Below are 17,865 nucleotides of genomic sequence, written 5' to 3' on the forward strand. Positions count from 1 at the left end.
GAAATTACTCAGTGATATATCCATCCATTTAACAAATTTTTGGAGTGTATCTACCTACATAAGCACTCTCATCAGTGCTGGAAATACAGTGATGAGCAAGACAAAGTCCCTACCTCAGTCAGTTTCTACATGAAAAATCTGATGACGTCTACAAAAAAAAGTACTAGATTAAGTGGAGTTAAGAAGCTTGCAGAAGAACAATATACAAAATCAATTGTATTTCTTTTGTTTTTGTTATTATTGTTTAGTCACTAAGTCGTGTCTGACTCTTTTGGGACCTCATGAATGTTCCTTTGTCCATGGGATTTCCCAGGCAAGAATACCGGAGTGGGTTGCCATTTCCTTCTCCATGAAATGAAACTCTTAATAATGACCTTAAGGAAGAGAAGACTGCGATTACTGGAGAATGACAGAAAAGTCTTGGGACGTTAGATGTCATGCACTATGGGGAAAATGAGACTTCACAAAGTGGGGCTCCCCTAGTTGTTTCTGTGGGCCCAGCTTCTTCACATAGAGGCCCTGTAACCTGTGCTCCCCCAGACACAGGGCTAGATGTCGGAGCACAGAAAACGGTGGAGTGAGTGTGTTTAACGTGGAGTTGGCTGCAGCCCCAGGAGGCACTGAGCTGTCTGTCTGCAGATAAAGGGAATGATCTGAGGGGAGATATTGCCTGCAGGCTGTGGCAGGGGGGCTGCTGATACCCAGAAGTTCCTCTCCACCCCCCCGGGAGTGTAGGGTCCCACAGGAAGATGGCTCAGCCCCACTGTCTTCCTGGCCTCCGTGAATCTTAGGTGAGGAGTGGCTGGGGTGAGAGGCTGCACGGTGGCTGAGCTTTAAGTGCTTTCTGGGGCCTCGCCTCTCCTGGAGCATGGATGCTGCTCTGGAAGGCGGAAGGACCTTGCTCCCTCAAGTCAGGTAGAGACTCACCCAGGGGATTCCACACAACTGTGCCAAGCGAGAAAGGACCTCAGTGACTGTGAAGTGAGCCTCCAGTCCCGGGTTATGTGTCCCCTGATGTCTGCCCACCCTGATGAATATAAGGCAGCTACAAGTGTCCCCTCTTCCCCCCTCAAGGTGGACCAAGAAGAGGAGAGATCCAGGGCAGCTTGAAGGAGTGAGAGGAAGCAGGAGTGGGGTTAGCGAGGTGGGGGGGCCACCAACCCTCAGAAAGGGCTTGGAGAAGCTGGGAAGACAATGCTGAAGGGGATGCTTGGAGCTGCCACCTGGGCTGGGAGGCTGGGATGAGGATGGGGACACAGGGCAAGCAGAGATATGCCTGTGAGCCACACTTCCTAGAGGTCTAACCAGAAGTGTCAGAGAGAGGAGCAGAGTGGAGGGGAAAGTTAGAGGCATGGAAAGTTAATTCCTCCTCCTTCAATTCGGGAGAGATGAGTTGTGGATGTAACTGGTGATTGAAGAAAAGTCTGGTGCTGCAAAGAACAATATTGTATAGAAACCTGGAATGTTAGGTCTGTGAATCAAGGTAAATTGGACGTGGTCAAACAGGAGATGGCAAGAGTAAACACTGACACTTTAGGAATCAGTGAACTCAAATGGACCGGAATGGGTGAATTTAACTCAGATGACCATTATATATACTATTGTGGAAAAGAATCCCTTAGAAGAAATGGAGTAGCCCTCATAGTCAACAAAAGAGTCCAAAATGCAGTACTTGGGTGCAATCTCAAAAATGACAGAATGATCTCTGTTCGTTTCCAAGGCAAACCATTCAGTATCACAGTAATCCAAGACTATGCCCCAACCACTAATGCTGAAGAAGCTGAAGTTGAATGGTTCTATAAAAACTTACAAGACCTTCTAGAACTAACACCAAAAAAAAGACATCCTTTTCATCATAGGGAACTGGAATGCAAAAGTAGGAAGTCAAGAGATACCTGGAGTAATAGACGAGTTTGGCCTTGGGGTACAAAAATGAGGTAGGGCAAAAGCTAACAGAGTTTTGTCAAGAGAATGCACCGATCATATCAAAGCCTCTTCCAACAACACAAGAGACGACTCTACACATGGGCATCACCAGATGGTCAATATCAAAATCAGACTAATTATATTCTTTGCAGCCAAAGATGGAGAAGCTCTAAACAGTCAGCAAAAACAAGACAGGATCTGACTATGGCTCAGATCATGAACTCCTTATTGCATAATTCAGACTTAAAGAAAGTAGGGAAAACTACATTCTGACCATTAAGACATATCTGACCATTCAGATATGACTTAAATCAAATCCCTTACAGATTATACAGTGGAAGTGACAAATAGATTCAAGGGATTAGATCTAATAAAGTGTCTAGAACTATGGGTGGATGTTTGTAACATTGTACAGGAGGCGGTGATCAAAACTATCCCCAAGAAAAAAAGAAAAGCAATAAGGCAAAATGGTTGTCTGAGGGGGCCTTACAAATAGCTGAGAAAAGAAGAGAAGCAAAAGGCACAGGAGAAAAGAAAAGACATCCATTTGAATGCAGAGTTCCAAAGAGTAGCAAGGAGAGATAAGAAAGCTTTCCTAAGTTATCAGTGCAAAGAAATAGAGGAAAACAGTAGAATGGGAAAGTCTAGAGATCTCTTGAAGAAAATTAGAGACACCAAGGGAACATTTCATGCAAAAGTGGGCACAATAAAGGACAGAAACAGAATGGACCTAACAGAATCAGAAGATATTAAGAAGAGGAGGTAAGAATACACAGAAGAACTATACAAAAAAAAAAAAAAACAACAACAACCTTAATAACCCAGATAACCATGATGGCGTGATCAATCAGCTAGAGCCAGACATCCTGGAATGTGAGGTCAAGCGGGCCTTAGGAAGCATCACTACAAAGAAAGCTAGTGGAGGTGATGGAATTCCAGCTGAACTATTTCAAATCCTAAAGATGTTTCTGGAGTGCAGTTAAAGTTCTGCACTCAGTATGGCTAGCAAATTTGGAAAACTCAGCAGTGGCCACAGGACTGGAAAAGGTCAGTTTTCATTCCAGTCCCAAAGAAAGGTAATGCCAAAGAATGTTCAAACTACCACACAACTGCACTCATCTCACACACTGGCAAAGTAGTGCTCAAAATTCTCCAAGCTAGTCTTCAACAGTATGTGAACCGAAAACTCCCAGATGTTCGAGTTGGATTTAGAAAAGGCATAGGAACCAGAAATCAAATTGCCAACGTCCATTGGATCATAGAAAAAGCAAAAGAATTCCAGAAGAAATTCTACTTCTGCTTCATTGACTACACTAAAGCCTTTGAGTGTGTGGATCACAACAAACTGTGGAAAATTCTTAAAGAGAAAAGAATCCCAGACCATCTTACCTGCATCTTGAGAAATCTATATGTAGGTCAAGAAGCAACAGTTAGAACCAGACATGGAAAAACAAACTGGTTCCAAATTGGGAAAGGCTGATTACCGTCACCCTGCTTATTTAACATATATGTAGAGTACATTATGTGAAATGACAGACTGGATGAAGCACAAGCTGGAATCAAGATTGCTGGGAGAAGTATCAATAACCTCAGACATGCACATGACACTACCCTTACGGCAGAAAGTGAAGAACTAAAGAGCCTCTTAATGAAGGTCTGTCTAGTCAAAGCTATGGTTTTCCCAGTAGTCGTGTATGGATGTGAGAGTTGGACCATAAAGAAGGCTGAGAGCTGAAGAATTGATGCTTTTGAACTGTGGTGTTGGAGAAGACTCTTGAGAGTCCCTGGACTGCAAGGAAATCCAACCAGTCCATCCTAAAGGAGATCAGTCCTGAATATTCATTGGAAGGACTGAGGCTGAAGCTGAAGCTCCAATCTTTTGGCCACCTGATGGGTAAAACTGACTCATTAGAAAAGACACGATCTGGGAAAGATTGAAGGCAGGAAGAAAAGGGGATGACAGAGAATGAGATGGTTAGATGGCATCACCGACTTGATGGACATGAGTTTGAGCAATCTCCAGGATTTGGTGATGGACAGAGAAGCCTGGTGTGCTGCAGTCCATGGGGTTGCAAAGAGACGGACATAACTGAAGGACTAAATTGAATTGAGTGTGTTAAAAGCCAAGGGTCTGCTTTAGAGGCTAGGCTTGGAGAGCCAGGAGTTTCCCAAAGGAGCAAAGTCAGCCTTAGGTAAGAAGAGGAACTCCAGGCTCAGTCTGGGGGCAGAAGTGCCTGACACTTGCTGTCTTAGAGGTCAGGTCAAGGCTGGTGAACGAGGAGGAAGAGCAGGACCAAAGGTTGCTGCTAGGTCCCTGGAATAGGGTTGTAAATTTTGGGACTGGGCTCCATAGCAAGGTTGATAAAGCAGGAGATGAGAGACATGAAGCTGAAAGAAGGTGGAGCGCCCGGGTGAGGGCAGGCGATGTGGAAAGGAAGGTGCCAGCAGGGCTTGGAGAGGGGCCTGCAAGAGGGGGTGGAGGGACCATTTGCCCCAGAGTATCAGACTGTGGGCTGGCGTCCCAGGGGATGGCTGGTCTCCCATTACTCCAGGCACATGAGGCTGGCTTGACTTACTTGTTTATTTTATTGAGACAAAATCCACATAATGTAAAATTAATTATGTTAAAGGGAACAATTTGGTGGCATTTAATGCCTTCACAGTATTGTGCAACCAATATTGTTGTTTAGTTTTAAAACTGCCTCATCACCCCAAAAGGGGACCCCCACCCATTAAGCAGTCATTTGCTGTTATCCTCTGGTTTGATTCCTGGGTTGGGAAGATCCCCTGGAAAAGGTATAGGCTACCCACTCCAATATTTATGGGCTTCCTTAGTAGCTATTAAAAAGCAGAGACATTACTTTGCCGACAAAGGTCCGTCTAGTCAAGGCTATGGTTTTTCCAGTGGTCATGTATGGATGTGAGAGTTGGACTGTGAAGAAAGTTGAGCACTGAAGAATTGATGCTTTTGAACTGTGGTGTTGGAGAAGACTCTTGAGAGTCCCTTGGACTGCAAGGAGATCCAACCAGTCCATCCTAAAGGAGATCAGTCTGTCCTGGGTGTTCATTGGAAGGTCTGATGTTGGAGCTGAAACTGCAATACTTTGGCCACCTGATGCGAAGAGCTGACTCATTTGAAAAGACCCTGATGCTGGGAAAGATTGAGGGCAGGAAGAGAAGGGGACGACAGAGGATGAGATGTTTGGATGGCATCACCGACTCAATGGATATGAGTTTGGGTGGGCTCAGGGAGTTGGTGATGGACAGGGAGGCCTGGCGTGCTGCAGCTCATGGGGTCACAAAGAGTCGGACATGACTGAGCGACTGAACTGAACTGTGATGATAAAAAATCTGCCTGCAATGCAGGAGACCTGGGTTCAATCCCTGGGTTGAGAAGATCCCCTGGAGGAGGCATGGCAACCCACTCCAATATTCTTGCCTGGAGAATCCTCATGGACTGAGGAGCCTGGTGGGCTACAGTCCATTGGGTTGCAAAGAGTTGGACACGACTGAGGGACTAAGCACACACATATACTCCTTCACCTCTGGTAACCACTTGCCTGCTTTCATCTCCATGAATTTGCCTTTTCTGGACATTTCATAAATGAACTTGTACAATAAGTGACCTTTTGTGACTGATTTCTTTCATGGAGCATAATGTTTTCAAGATTCATCTATGTTGTAGCCTATGTCAGCACTTCATTTCTTTTATGGCTGAATAATATTCCAGTCTGTGGATATGCCACAATTTTTTAATCCATTCATTGGCAGGTAGGCATTTAGATTGTTCCCACTTTCTGGCTGCTGCAAAGCATGAGCTTTCAGGGGCTAGATTTTGCTTGAATGTGTATTTTCAGTTCTCTTGGGCACATACTGAGGAGTGGAATGGCAATTCTATGTTTAATTTTTTGAGGAATGACTGAATTTTTCCTCAGTGGCTGCCCCACTATACATTCTTTCTCCTTTTTTTTTTTTTTTTTTGCAGTACTGGGTCTTCATTGTAATGTTAGGGCTTCTCTAGTTGTGGCATCAGTTTAATTGCCCCACAGCATGAGGGATCTTGGTTTCCTGACCAGGGATCAGACCCATATCCCCTGCATTGGAAGGCAGGTGGATTCTCAACCCCTGGACCACCAGGGAAGCCTCCCCACTGTACATGTCATTCTCAGCAGCAGTGTATAAGGGTTCCATCTTCCATACATCCTCACCAACACTTGCCTTTTTTCCATCAAAAAGATTATAGCTATTCTAATGGATGTGGAATGGTACCCGGCTCATGTGCTTTGTGTATTTGCTCTCTCAGTTGAAGAGAGGTTTCAGAAGGCAGAACTGTACCAGTGGAGTTGGGGAGTGAGAGACTCCATCTGCCCAGCAGTGGGCTTGGAGCTGCCTTGTTGCCTCTGATGGTCCCAAGGTTCCTGCAGGAGGCATCCTTATCTCTGTCATCACAGAACAGCCTCAGAGAGGCTGGATGACTTGCTCATGCACACACAGTTTCTCACTTGGGAAGGAGTTTGCTGATTCCAAGGCCCCCTTCTCTCCTATTCATTCTTTGCTGTCCCTACCTGGATCTTGGGAAGTAAGTTGGCCACCAGATGAACTAAAAAGGCCACAAACCTGCACGCTGGACATCGAAGTCCCACATGTGGTCACATAGAAGTGGGGACTCGGGCAGATGGCAGAATCAAATTCCTATAGGCAGAGCTTCCCAAACATCAGCCTCTTTAACATACTTTGGGGTTCAGAATAAGACCAGAACTTTGGGAACCTGGCCATTGCTGTGATATCTCTTCCTTCGTGCTTTTGTTGTTGTTCAGTTGCTAAGTCATGTCCAACTCTGTGAAACTCTGCAGGACTTTCATCAGTACAGCTCAGTTCAGTCGCTCAGTCGTGTCTGACTTTTCGCAACCCCTTGGACTGCAGTACCCCAGGCTTCCCTGTCCATCACCAGCTCCCCAAGCTTGCTTAAACTCATGTCCATTGAGTTGGTGATGCCATTCAATCATCTCATCCTCTGTTGTCCCCTTCGCCTGCCTAATCTTTCCCAGAATCAGGGTTTTTTCCAAAACAGTCACGTCCTCCCATCAGGTGGCCAAAGGATTGGATCTTCAGCTTCAGCCTCAGTCCTTCCAATGAATATTCAGGACTGATTTCCTTCAGGATTGACTGGTTTGATCTCTTTGCAGTCCAAGGGACTCTCCAGAGTGTTCTCCAACACCACAGTTCAAAAGCAGCAATGCTTCCGCACTCAACTTTCCTTATGGTCCATCGCACAGTTGGACCTTATGGTCAACCTTTCATCAGGGTTGGGCTTCCTTGGTGGCTCGGAGGGGAAAGCATCTCCCCGCGATGAGGGAGATCAGGGTTTGATTCTTTGGTCTGGAAGATCCCCTGGAGAAGGAAAGGGCAACGCAATGCAGTACTCTTTCCTGGAAAATTCCATGGACGGAGGAGCCTGGTAGGCTACGCTACAGTCCATGGGTCATAGGTCGCCAAGAGTCGGACACGACTGAGCAACTTCACTTTCTTCTTTTTTTCATCAGGGTTGCTCCAGAGCTGGGGAAAATAAGCGTAATTTCAAGGAGGCAGCGCCCCCTGGTGGCCTCACTGGGGCCTACGCGGAGGACCCCGGCTCTCCCTAGGAAATCCGGTGGGAGGTGCCTTCTGAGTGCAGACAGGGGAGAAACCCGGCCCGCTGCAGCATTAATCAGACGCATAGGGTGGCAAAGAGTCAGGCACGACTGAGCGGCTAACAGCTTCACGCATCTGAGGACAGGATAGGGGTGCGAGGAGGGTGGGAGGCAGCAGCACCTCAGTCATCTAGCTTAGGTGGGAGGGAGGCCCAAGGGGCAGGCAGGGGCATGGACCTAGCACCCTGCGCCCAGCAGCCCTGTTTCTTGGGGATTTCTTAAGAGCGTGAGCAGAAGGAGGGGCCTTGATGTGGGCACATCTCCTGATCACAAAGAAGGTGATCGGAGCCGGTATTCAGGGGCCCTGAAGCCTCACCAGACTCCTGGGAGCCGGGGTCTCTTTGGACCTCAAGGATGAAGGTGAGAAGGGTCTTCTGCCTGCATCTTCTCCAATCCCTGCCTCTGAAGAGGAGAAATCTGGGTTCAGAGAGGCGCAACCTAGTGCCCTTCTGTCCTCAAGCTGCTCTTCCCAGCTTTTCTCGAGGCATCAGTTCAGTTCAGTTCAGTTCAGTCACTCAGTCGTGTTCAACTCTTTGCGACCTCATGAATCGCAGCACACCAGGCCTCCCTGTCCATCACCAAATCCTGGAGTTTACTCAAACTCACGTCCATCGAGTCGGTGATGCCATCCAGCCATCTCATCCTCTGTCGTCTCCTTCTCCTCCTGCCCCCAATCCCTCCCAGCATCAGTCTTTCCCAATGAGTCAACACTTTGCATGAGGTGGCCAAAGTACTGGAGTTTCAGCTTTAGCATCAGTCCTTCCAATGAACACCCAGGACTGATCTCCTTCAGAATGGACTGGTTGGATCTCCCTGCAGTCCAAGGGACTCTCAAGAGTCTTCTCCAACACCACAGTTCAAAAGCATCAATTCTTCAGGGCTCAGCTTTCTTCACAGTCCAACTCTCACATCCATACATGACCACTGGAAAAACCACAGCCTTGACTAGAAGGACCTTTGTTGGCAAAGTAATGTCTCTGCTTTTGAATATGCTATCTAGGTTGGTCATAACTTTCCTTCCAAGGAGTAAGCGTCTTTTAATTTCATGGCTGCAATCACCATCTGCAGTGATTTTGGAGCCCCAAAAAATAGTCTGACACTGTTTCCACTGTTTCCCCATCTATTTCCCACGAAGTGATGGGACCAGATGCCATGATATTAGTTTTCTGAATGTTGAGCTTTAAGCCAACTTTTTCACTCTCCTCTTTCACTTTCATCAAGAGGCTCTTTAGATCCTCTTCACTTTCTGCCATAAGGGTGGTATCATCTGCATATCTGAGGTTATTCATATTTCTCCTGGCAATCTTGATTTCAGCTTGTGCTTCTTCCAGCCCAGTGTTTCTCATGATGTACTCTGCATACAAGTTAAATAAGGAGGGTGACTATACACAGCCTTGATGTACTCCTTTTCCTCTTTGGAACCAGTCTGTTGTTCCATGTCCAGTTCTAACTGTTGCTTCCTGATCTGCATATAGGTTTCTCAAGAGGCAGGTCAGGTGGTCTGGTATTCCCACCTCTTTCAGAATTTTCCACAGTTTATTGTGATCCATGCCTTGATTCAAATCATAACAGGCAAGGCCAGATACAGGGCCGAGGATCACAGTGTCCTGAGTGGCTGGCACAGTGCTCACCCACAAGCCCCTTTGTGCAGTCCAGGGATTCCATTGATGGGGAAACTCAGGCTGCAGCCATCTAAACTACAGCTGTGTCTGCTTCGCTGAGAAACCTCTCTTAAGGCCAAATTCTAGTCCAGGTCAGATCTGAGATCCTTCCTGGGCCCAGTCACCTCTGATGCTCTCTGCCTGTGCCCCTTCACAAGCAGAGGAAAAGGCTCAGGATAACCTTCTCCTTGGGCCTCTGGCTCCAGTTCCCCTTGCACAAGCCCAGGATTCAGCCTTGTCTTTGACTCTTTAGAAATTTTTTCCAGCTAAAAGCATGATCCTCCACAATAGTATACATTTACATACACTAATGTAAAATGAAGGCCGGGCCTAGCTGGAGACTAAGCCAGCATCCAAAGGGCGTGGGCCTCTGGACCCCTTTCCAACGTCATGCCCTGGGGTCTCCAAGGAGGATTGGGATCCCAGCCTTGAGGATGAACCGAGGTGATTTATGTGGAGGTGGGAGTGGGGGACAGTCTAGAAGAGGGAGAATAGCGGAAGTCATAGGCATGATGCTCCCTCACTCTCAACTACTAAGTTCCTGGCAAGTATCTGTTAGGTAGTTAGAGTAGGAATCAGGAGTCCAGAATGGCAGTGGCTAAAAGACAGGGAAAAGCCCATGAAAATAGAACAAAGGAAGGTCAGAGGATGCAGTGAGGACCTCAGGTGCAGCAAACAGCACTCCTGGCTGCCCAATTTACACAGGGCAGGCCCAGGGGGAGGAGAAACATAGAAAGTGGAGCCGAAGGGCCGGGGATGGCTCTCTCTCCCACGCTTTCTCTCTCTCTCTCTCTCTCTTCTCTTCGTGTCTTTGGGTCAGCATGCCCTCACGCCTCAAGGATGTATCTTCCCACTATTTTCTAAATAAAATTGAGCTGTAACACGGAGCTGTAACACTGAGAGCTATCACATGGTTTCTTCGAGACCCGAGAGCTACAACACGGTCTGTCTGAGAGCTGTGACACACCGAGGGCTTTAACGTCCGTCGCTTCAGAATTTTGTTGAGACGAGACAGAACTGAGCTCCCCTGACATATCTATCATGCAATGTGCAGATTCAGCGCAATTCCTATAAAAATTCTGACAGTTTTCACAGAAATAGAAAAAACAATCCTAAAATGTGTATCAGTTCAGCTCAGTTCAGTCTCTCAGTTGTGTCCAGCTCTTTGCAACCCCACAGACTGCAGCACACCAGGCTTCCCAGTCCATCACCAACTCCCAGAGATTTCTTACACTCATGTCCATCGAGTTGGTGATGCCATGCAACCATCTCATCCTCTGTCCACCCCTTCTTGTCCTGCCTTCAATCTTTCTCAGCATCAGGATCTTCTCCAGTCAGTCGGCTCTTTGCATCAGGTGGCGAAAGTATGGGAGCTTCAGCTTCAGCCTCAGTTCTTCCAAAGAATATTCAGGGTTGATTTCCCTTAGGATTGCTGGTTTGATCTCCTTGCAGTCCAAGGGACCTCAAGAGTCTTCTCCAACATCACAGTTCAAAAGCAGCAATGCTTCCGCACTCAACTTTCCTTATGGTCCAACTCTCAAATTGGACTTTATTGTCAACCTTTCATCAGCGTTGGGCTTCCCTGGTGGCTCAGACGGAAAGTGTCTGCCTGCAGTGCAGGAGACCACGGTTTGATTCCTTGGTCTGGAAGATCCCCTGGAGAAGGAAAGGGCAACGCAATGCAGTACTCTTTCCTGGAAAATTCCATGGACGGAGGAGCCTGGTAGGCTACACTACAGTCCATGGGTCATAAGTCACCAAGAGTCGGACACGACTGAGCAACTTCACTTTCTTTTTTCTTTTTTCATCAGGGTTGCTCCAGAGCTGGGAAAAATAAGCGTGATTTCAAGGAGGCAGCGCCCCCTGGTGGCCTCACTGGGGCCTACGCGGAGGACCCCGGCTCTCCCTAGGAAATCCGGTGGGAGGTGCCTTCTGAGTGCAGACAGGGGAGAAACCTGGCCCGCTGCAGCATTAATCAGACGCATAGGGTGGCAAAGAGTCAGGCACGACTGAGCGGCTAACAGCTTCACGCATCTGAGGACAGGATAGGGGTGCGAGGAGGGTGGGAGGCAGCAGCACCTCAGTCATCTAGCTTAGGTGGGAGGGAGGCCCAAGGGGCAGGCAGGGACATGACCTAGCACGCCGAGCCTCAGCAGCCCTGTTTCTTGGGGATTTCTTAAGAGCGTGAGCAGAAGGAGGGGCCTTGATGTGGGCACATCTCCTGATCACAAAGAAGGTGATCAGAGCCGGTATTCAGGGGCCCTGAAGCCTCACCAGACTCCTGGGAGCCAGGGTCTCTTTGGACCTCAAGGATTTGAGGGTGAGAAGGGTCCTCCACCTGCATCTTCTCCAATCCCTGCCTCTGAAGAGAAATCTGGGTTCAGAGAGCCATGACCTAGTGCCCTCCTGTCCTCCGGCTGCTCTTCCCCAGCATTTCTCGAGGCACTGGAGGGCTGAAGCCCTTGTGTAAAATCACAACAGGCAAGACCAGACACAGGGCCAAGGATCGCAGTGTCCTGAGTGGCTGGCACCGTGCTCACCCACAAGCCCCTTTGTGCAGTCCAGGGATTCCATTGATGGGGAACTCAGGCTGCAGTCATCTAGACTACAGCTGTGTCTGTTGCGCTGAGAGGTCCCTCTCTAGGCCAAATTCTGGTCCAGCTCAGGTCTGAGATCTTTCCTGGGCTCGGTCACCTGTGCTGCTGTCTGCCTGTGCCCCTCATAAGTGGAGGAAATGGCTTGGGATAACCTTCTCCCTGAGCCTCTGGCTCCAGTTCCCCTTGCACCAGCCCAGTATTCAGCCTTGTCTTTGGCTCTTTAGAAATTTTTTCCAGCTAAAAGCATGATCCTCCACAATAGTATGCATTTACATACACTAATGTAAAATGAAGGTAGGGCCTAGCTGGAGACTGTGCCAGCATCCAGAGGGCATGGGCCTCTGGACCCCTTTCCAACGTCATGCCCTGGGGTCTCCAAGGAGGGCTGGGATCCCGGCCTTGAGGATGAACTGAGGTGATTTATGTGGAGGTGGGAGTGGGGGACCAGGGTTCGATCCCTGGGTCAGAAAGATCCCCTGGAGAAGGGAATGGCAACCCACTCCAGTAGTCTTGCCTGGAGAATCCCACGGACAGAGGAACCTAGTGGGTTACAGTCCGTGGGGTCACAAAGAGTCGGACACGACTGAGTGACTAACATGCATGCGTGGGAGTGGAGGCCAGTCTAGAAGAGGGAGAGGGACTTGTGTTCCTAACAGCAGAAGTCATAGGCGCGTTTGCGCCTTCACTCTCACCTCCTACGCACCTGGCAAGTATCCATCATGCAATCTACAGATTGAATGCAATCCCTATCAACATTCTGGTGCCAGTTTTCACAGAAATGGATCCTAAAATTTGTATCAGTTCATTCTGTCAGTCGTGTCCAACTCTTTGCAACCCCATGGACTGTAGCTCACCAGGCTTCCCTGTCCATCACCAACTCCTGGAGCTTGCTCAAACTCATGTCCATTGAGTCGGTGATGCCATCCAACCATCTCATCCTCTGTCGTCCCCTTCTCCTCCTGCTTTCTATTGTTCCCAGCACCAGGGTCTTTTCCAGTGGGTCAGCTATTTGTATCAGGTGGCCAAATTATGGGAGCTTCAACTTCAGCCTCAGTCCTTCCAATGAATATTCAGGGTTGACTTCCTTTTGGGTTGCTGTTTTGATCTCCTTACAGTCCAAGGGACTCTCAAGAGTTTTCTCCAACACCATAATTTGAAAGCATCAATTTTTCAGCTCTCAATCTTCTTTATGATTCAACTTTTACATGTGTACATGACTACTGGAAAAACCGTAGGTTTGTCTATACGGACTTTTATGGGCAAAGTGATGTCTGTGCTCTTTAATACTCTGTCTAAGTTTGTCATAGTTTTCCTTCCATAGAGCAAGCATTGTTGAATTTCATGGCTGCAGTCACCATCCATAGTGATTTTGGAGCCCAGGAAAATAAAATCTGCCACTGCTTCTCCTTTTTCCACATCTGTATGCCATCTTAGTTTTTTGAATGTTGAGTTTCATGCCAGCTTTTCCACTCTTCTCTTTCACCCTCATCTATTCACCGTCTTTAGTTCCTCTTCATTTTCTGTCATTAGCATGGTATTATCTGCATATCTGGGGTTGCTGATATTTCTCCTGGAAATCTTGTTTCCAGCTTGGATTCACCCAGCCCAGAATTTTGCATGCTGTAGTCTGCATAAAAGTTAAAAATAAGCAGATGACAATAGACAGCCTTGTCATACTCCTTTCCCAATTTTGAACCAGCCCATTGTTCCATTTCCAGTTCAAACTGTTGCTTCCTGACCTGCATACATGTTTCTCAGGAGACCCGTAAGTTGGTCTGGTACTCCTATCTCTTTAAGAATTTTGAACAGTTTGTTGTGATCCATACTATCAAAGGCTTCAGCATAGTCAATGAAATCAGTAGTAGATGTTTTTCTGAAACTCCCTTGCTTTCTCCATGATCCAGGGAAGGTTGGCTATTTGATCTCTGAGTCCTCTGCCTCTTTGAAATCCAGGTTGTACATCTGCAAGTTCTCAGTTCATGTACTGTTGAAGCCTCACTTGAAGGATTTTGAGCATTGCTTTGCTAGCGTATGAGATGAGTGCAATTGTGTGGTAGTTTGAGCATTCTTTGCCATTGCCTTTCTTTGGGATTGGAATGAAAACTGATCTTTTCCAGTCCTGCGGCCACTGCTGAGTTTTCCAAATTTCCTGGTTTATTGAGTGCAGCACTTTCACAGCATCATCTTTTAGGATTTTACGTAGCTCAGCTGGCATGCCATCACCTCTATTAGCTTCCTCGTAGTAATGCTTCCTAAGGCCCACTTGATTTCACACTTCAGGATTCTGGCTCTAGGTGATTGACCACACCATTGTGGTTATCCGGGTCATTTAGACCTTTTTTGTATAGTTTTGTATAGTTCTTGCCACGTCTTCTTAATCTCCTCTGCTTCTGTTAGGTCCTTATCATTTCCCTCCTTTATCATGTCCATCCTTGCATAAAGTGATCCCTTGATATCTCCAATTTTATTGAAGAAATCTCTAGTTTTTCCCATTCTGTTGTTTTCCTCTCTTTCTTTGCATTGTTCATTTAACAAGGCCGTCTTATCTCTCCTTGCTATTCTCTGGAACTCTGCATTCAGTTGGGTTTATCTTTCCCTGTCTTGTCTTTTGCTTCTCTTCTTTCCTCAGCTATTTGTAAAGCCTTCTCAGCCAACCACTTTGCCTTCTTGTATGTCTTTTTCTTTGGGATGTTTTCGTCACCTTGTCCTGTACGATGTTCCAAACCTCCATCCTTGGCTCTTCAGGCATTCTGTCTACTAGATCTAATCCCGTGAATCTATTTGTCACCTCCACTGTATAATCATAAGGGATTTGACTTGGGTCATACCTCAATGGTCTCGTGGTTTTCCCTACTTTCTTCAATTTAAACCTGAATTTTGCAATAAGGAACTCGTGATCTGAGCCACGGTCAGATCCTGGTCTTGTTTTTGCTGACTGTTTAGAGCTTCTCCATCTTTGACTGCAAATAGCATAATCAATCTGATTTTGGTGTTGACCATCTGGTGATATCCATGTGTAGAGTTGTCTCTTGGATTATTGGGAAAGGGTGTTTGCTATGACCAATATGTTCTCTTGGCAGAACTCTGTTGGCCTTTGCCCTGTTTCATTCTGTACTCCAAGTTCAAACTTGCCTGTTTTCCAGGGATCTCTTGACTTCCTGCTTTTGCATTCCAGCTCCCTATCATGAAAAGGACATCTCTTTTTGGTGTTAGTTCTAGAAAGTATTGTAGGTCTTCAGCTTCTTTAGCATTAGTGGTTGGGACACAGACTTGTATTACTGTGATGTTGAATGGTTTGCCTCAGAAATGAACGGAGATCATTCTGTCATTTTTGAGATTGCACCCAAGTACCGCGTTTTGGACTCTTGTTGACTATGAGGGCTGCTCCATTTCTTCTAAGGGATTCTTGTCCACAGTAGTAGATATAATGGTCATCTGAATTAAATTCACTCATTCCAGTTCATTTTAGTTCACTGATTCCTGAAATATCAATGTTCACTCTTGCTACCTCCTGCTTGACCACGTTCAGTTTGTCTTGGTGCATGTACCTAACATTCTAGGTTCTTATGCAATATTGTTCTCTACAGCATTGAAATTTACTTTTACCACCAGACACATCCCCAGCTAAGTGTCGTTCCCACTTTGGCCCAGCTGCTTCATTCTTGCTAAAGCTATTAGTAACTGCCCTCTGCTCTTCCCCAGTAGCATACTGGACACCTTCTGACCTGGGGGGCTCACCTTCTAGTATCGTATCTTTTTGCCTGTGCACACTGTCCATGGGGTCCTCCAGGCAAGAACACTGTGGTGGGCTGCTATTCCTCCCTCCGGTGGACGACATTTTGTCAGAACTCTTCACTATGACCTGTCTGTTTGGGGGGCCTTGCGCTGCATAATTCATAGCTTCATTGAGTCATGCAAGCCCCTTTACCACAGCAAGGCTGTGATCTATGAAAAGACTATCAGAAAGTACCCATATTATAAGTCACAGCATTAAGGTTGAAGCATGATTTTTAAATATTGTAAATTTAAGTTCCCCTTCATGGATCACAGCCTTGTCGTGGTGAAGGGGTCAGCACATGTGGCCAAATGAGGCTACAGCCAGGTACGAAACTCTGTTTACTAAGAAATGTGGGAGTGGGGGTGTCCTCTTGGGGCCGTGGAAGAGGTTAGTCTTGCACACAACCCTGGGTTGGGGTGTCTTGTGTGCGAGGCACTCTGCACTTGAATAGGGAGAACAGGAGCTGTGGGTGCAGCTGTGACAGCTGGTCAGTTAGCAGCCCCAGGAAAGGGGCTTCCTGCCTGGGGTGACCGTGGGGAGCAGGTGGCAGGAGCACTGAGGGGATGCCTGGGGTGGACTGCTCTGGTCTTTCCTGACCCAGGGTCCTGAGCTGCTGCTGGGCAGAGCCCCTGGGCTCCCGGTCTTCCTGCCCATATCATCTAGAGACACCCTCAAGTCTCATCCTAACTGAAGGAAGCTGCCCAGTCCAGGGGGCCCTGCTCCTCAGACCCCACTACTGGGGTGGCCATGCTCCTCTGTACACCCTGGGGGCACAACCTGGGTCGGGCCCCTAGAAGGGGAAGGGTGAGTTAGTGGGTGCCAGTTAATAATAATGCCCTCTCACCTGAGTTCTGAGAAATCAGTCAGGGTTCAAGGTTTCTCCCTTGAAAGGCAAAGCTGGTGCACAGGAACAGGGGCGCACAGGCCCAGCATGTGGGCCGCATGGCATCACCCACCGTATCCATTTGCCAGGGCTGATACTACCATTAATACAGTTTGAGTGGCTTAAACAACAGAAATTGATTTTCTCACAGTTTTGGAGGCTAAAGTCCAAAAGCAAAATGTCAGTAAGTTTGGTTCCTCTCCACGCCTCTCTCCCTGCAGGGTAGATGGCCATCTTCTCTCTGAGTTCTCACACGGCTGTCCCTCTGTCCATCTTTATCATCTCACAGTTCTGGAGCCCGAGGAGCCCATTTCTATTGTTCTGGCACAGAGTCTGCTATGGCAGCCCCAGCCAAGTGACACAGAAGAAAACAGAGAGCCTGTGAGAGCTGCACTCATCAGGGTTGTCAGATTCAAGCCGCAGTCTCGCAGAGGATCCAGCAGTGAAGGTGTCTCAAAGGCGGGGTGCCTGGTGGGACGGATGGGTGACCCCTACAGAGAGGCCTGTGGGCATGCAGGTTTGGGGCAAGTTCCTTTGGGACAAGCCAAGCCTGGTTGTCTCTGGGCCCCCAGATGTGTGACTAGAGACCTCAAGACTGGCGGTGGGGGTAGCAGTCAGCGTGGGGCCGTGGTGGGCTGTCAGCACGGTGTCCGGAGGAGCAGTGCCCCCATGTGCTTGTTCAGAGAAGGTGCTGCTGCTCCTGCCAACTGGTCTTTCGAAGCAGGTCAGGGCCTGTCTTCTTCCCAGCATTTGCCAGGACCCCTGGGCCCTGGGCACACTGGACATTTGCTCAAAAGCAGAGGGGCCATAACATACAGATAAAGGAGGAGACGAGGGACAGGTCAGGTGTGTGTTGGCCCCTGCCCCTCACGGCAGCTTCTCCTCCTGAATTACCGCAATCTCAAGAAAAGCAGCTTGAGCTCCGACCAACCCTCATCCGGGGATGATGAGCAGAGGTGCTCTGCCTTCTCAACCAAAGCCAACCTGACACCCGCCTCGCCCTGCATCCTCCAACACGCAGAATCCCAAGCGCCTTTGTCCTTCCTCTAGTCCTTCACAGACCCTCTTGTTTCCTAGCAATGAGGCTTTGAAACACCAGGGAAGGGAGAGAGTTAATAAACCCCAGAGGAGGAAGAGCAGGAGAAATGGCATAGCATTCCCCACTCAAGCTCTAGGCAAGAGGACAGTGGGTTCATGAGCCACCAGGCAGCGTGCAGAGACCAGCAGAAGCTCCTGCAACCAGCAGGACAAGCTGAGAAAAAACAGCAGATAAGGAAAAGCCAGATGAGCAGGCACTCTCATGGTGGGGGGAACGGTAGGGAGTTCGCAG

Source organism: Capra hircus, chromosome 16, assembly GCF_001704415.2.
Source record: "Capra hircus breed San Clemente chromosome 16, ASM170441v1, whole genome shotgun sequence".
NCBI classification, from domain to species: domain Eukaryota; kingdom Metazoa; phylum Chordata; class Mammalia; order Artiodactyla; family Bovidae; genus Capra; species Capra hircus.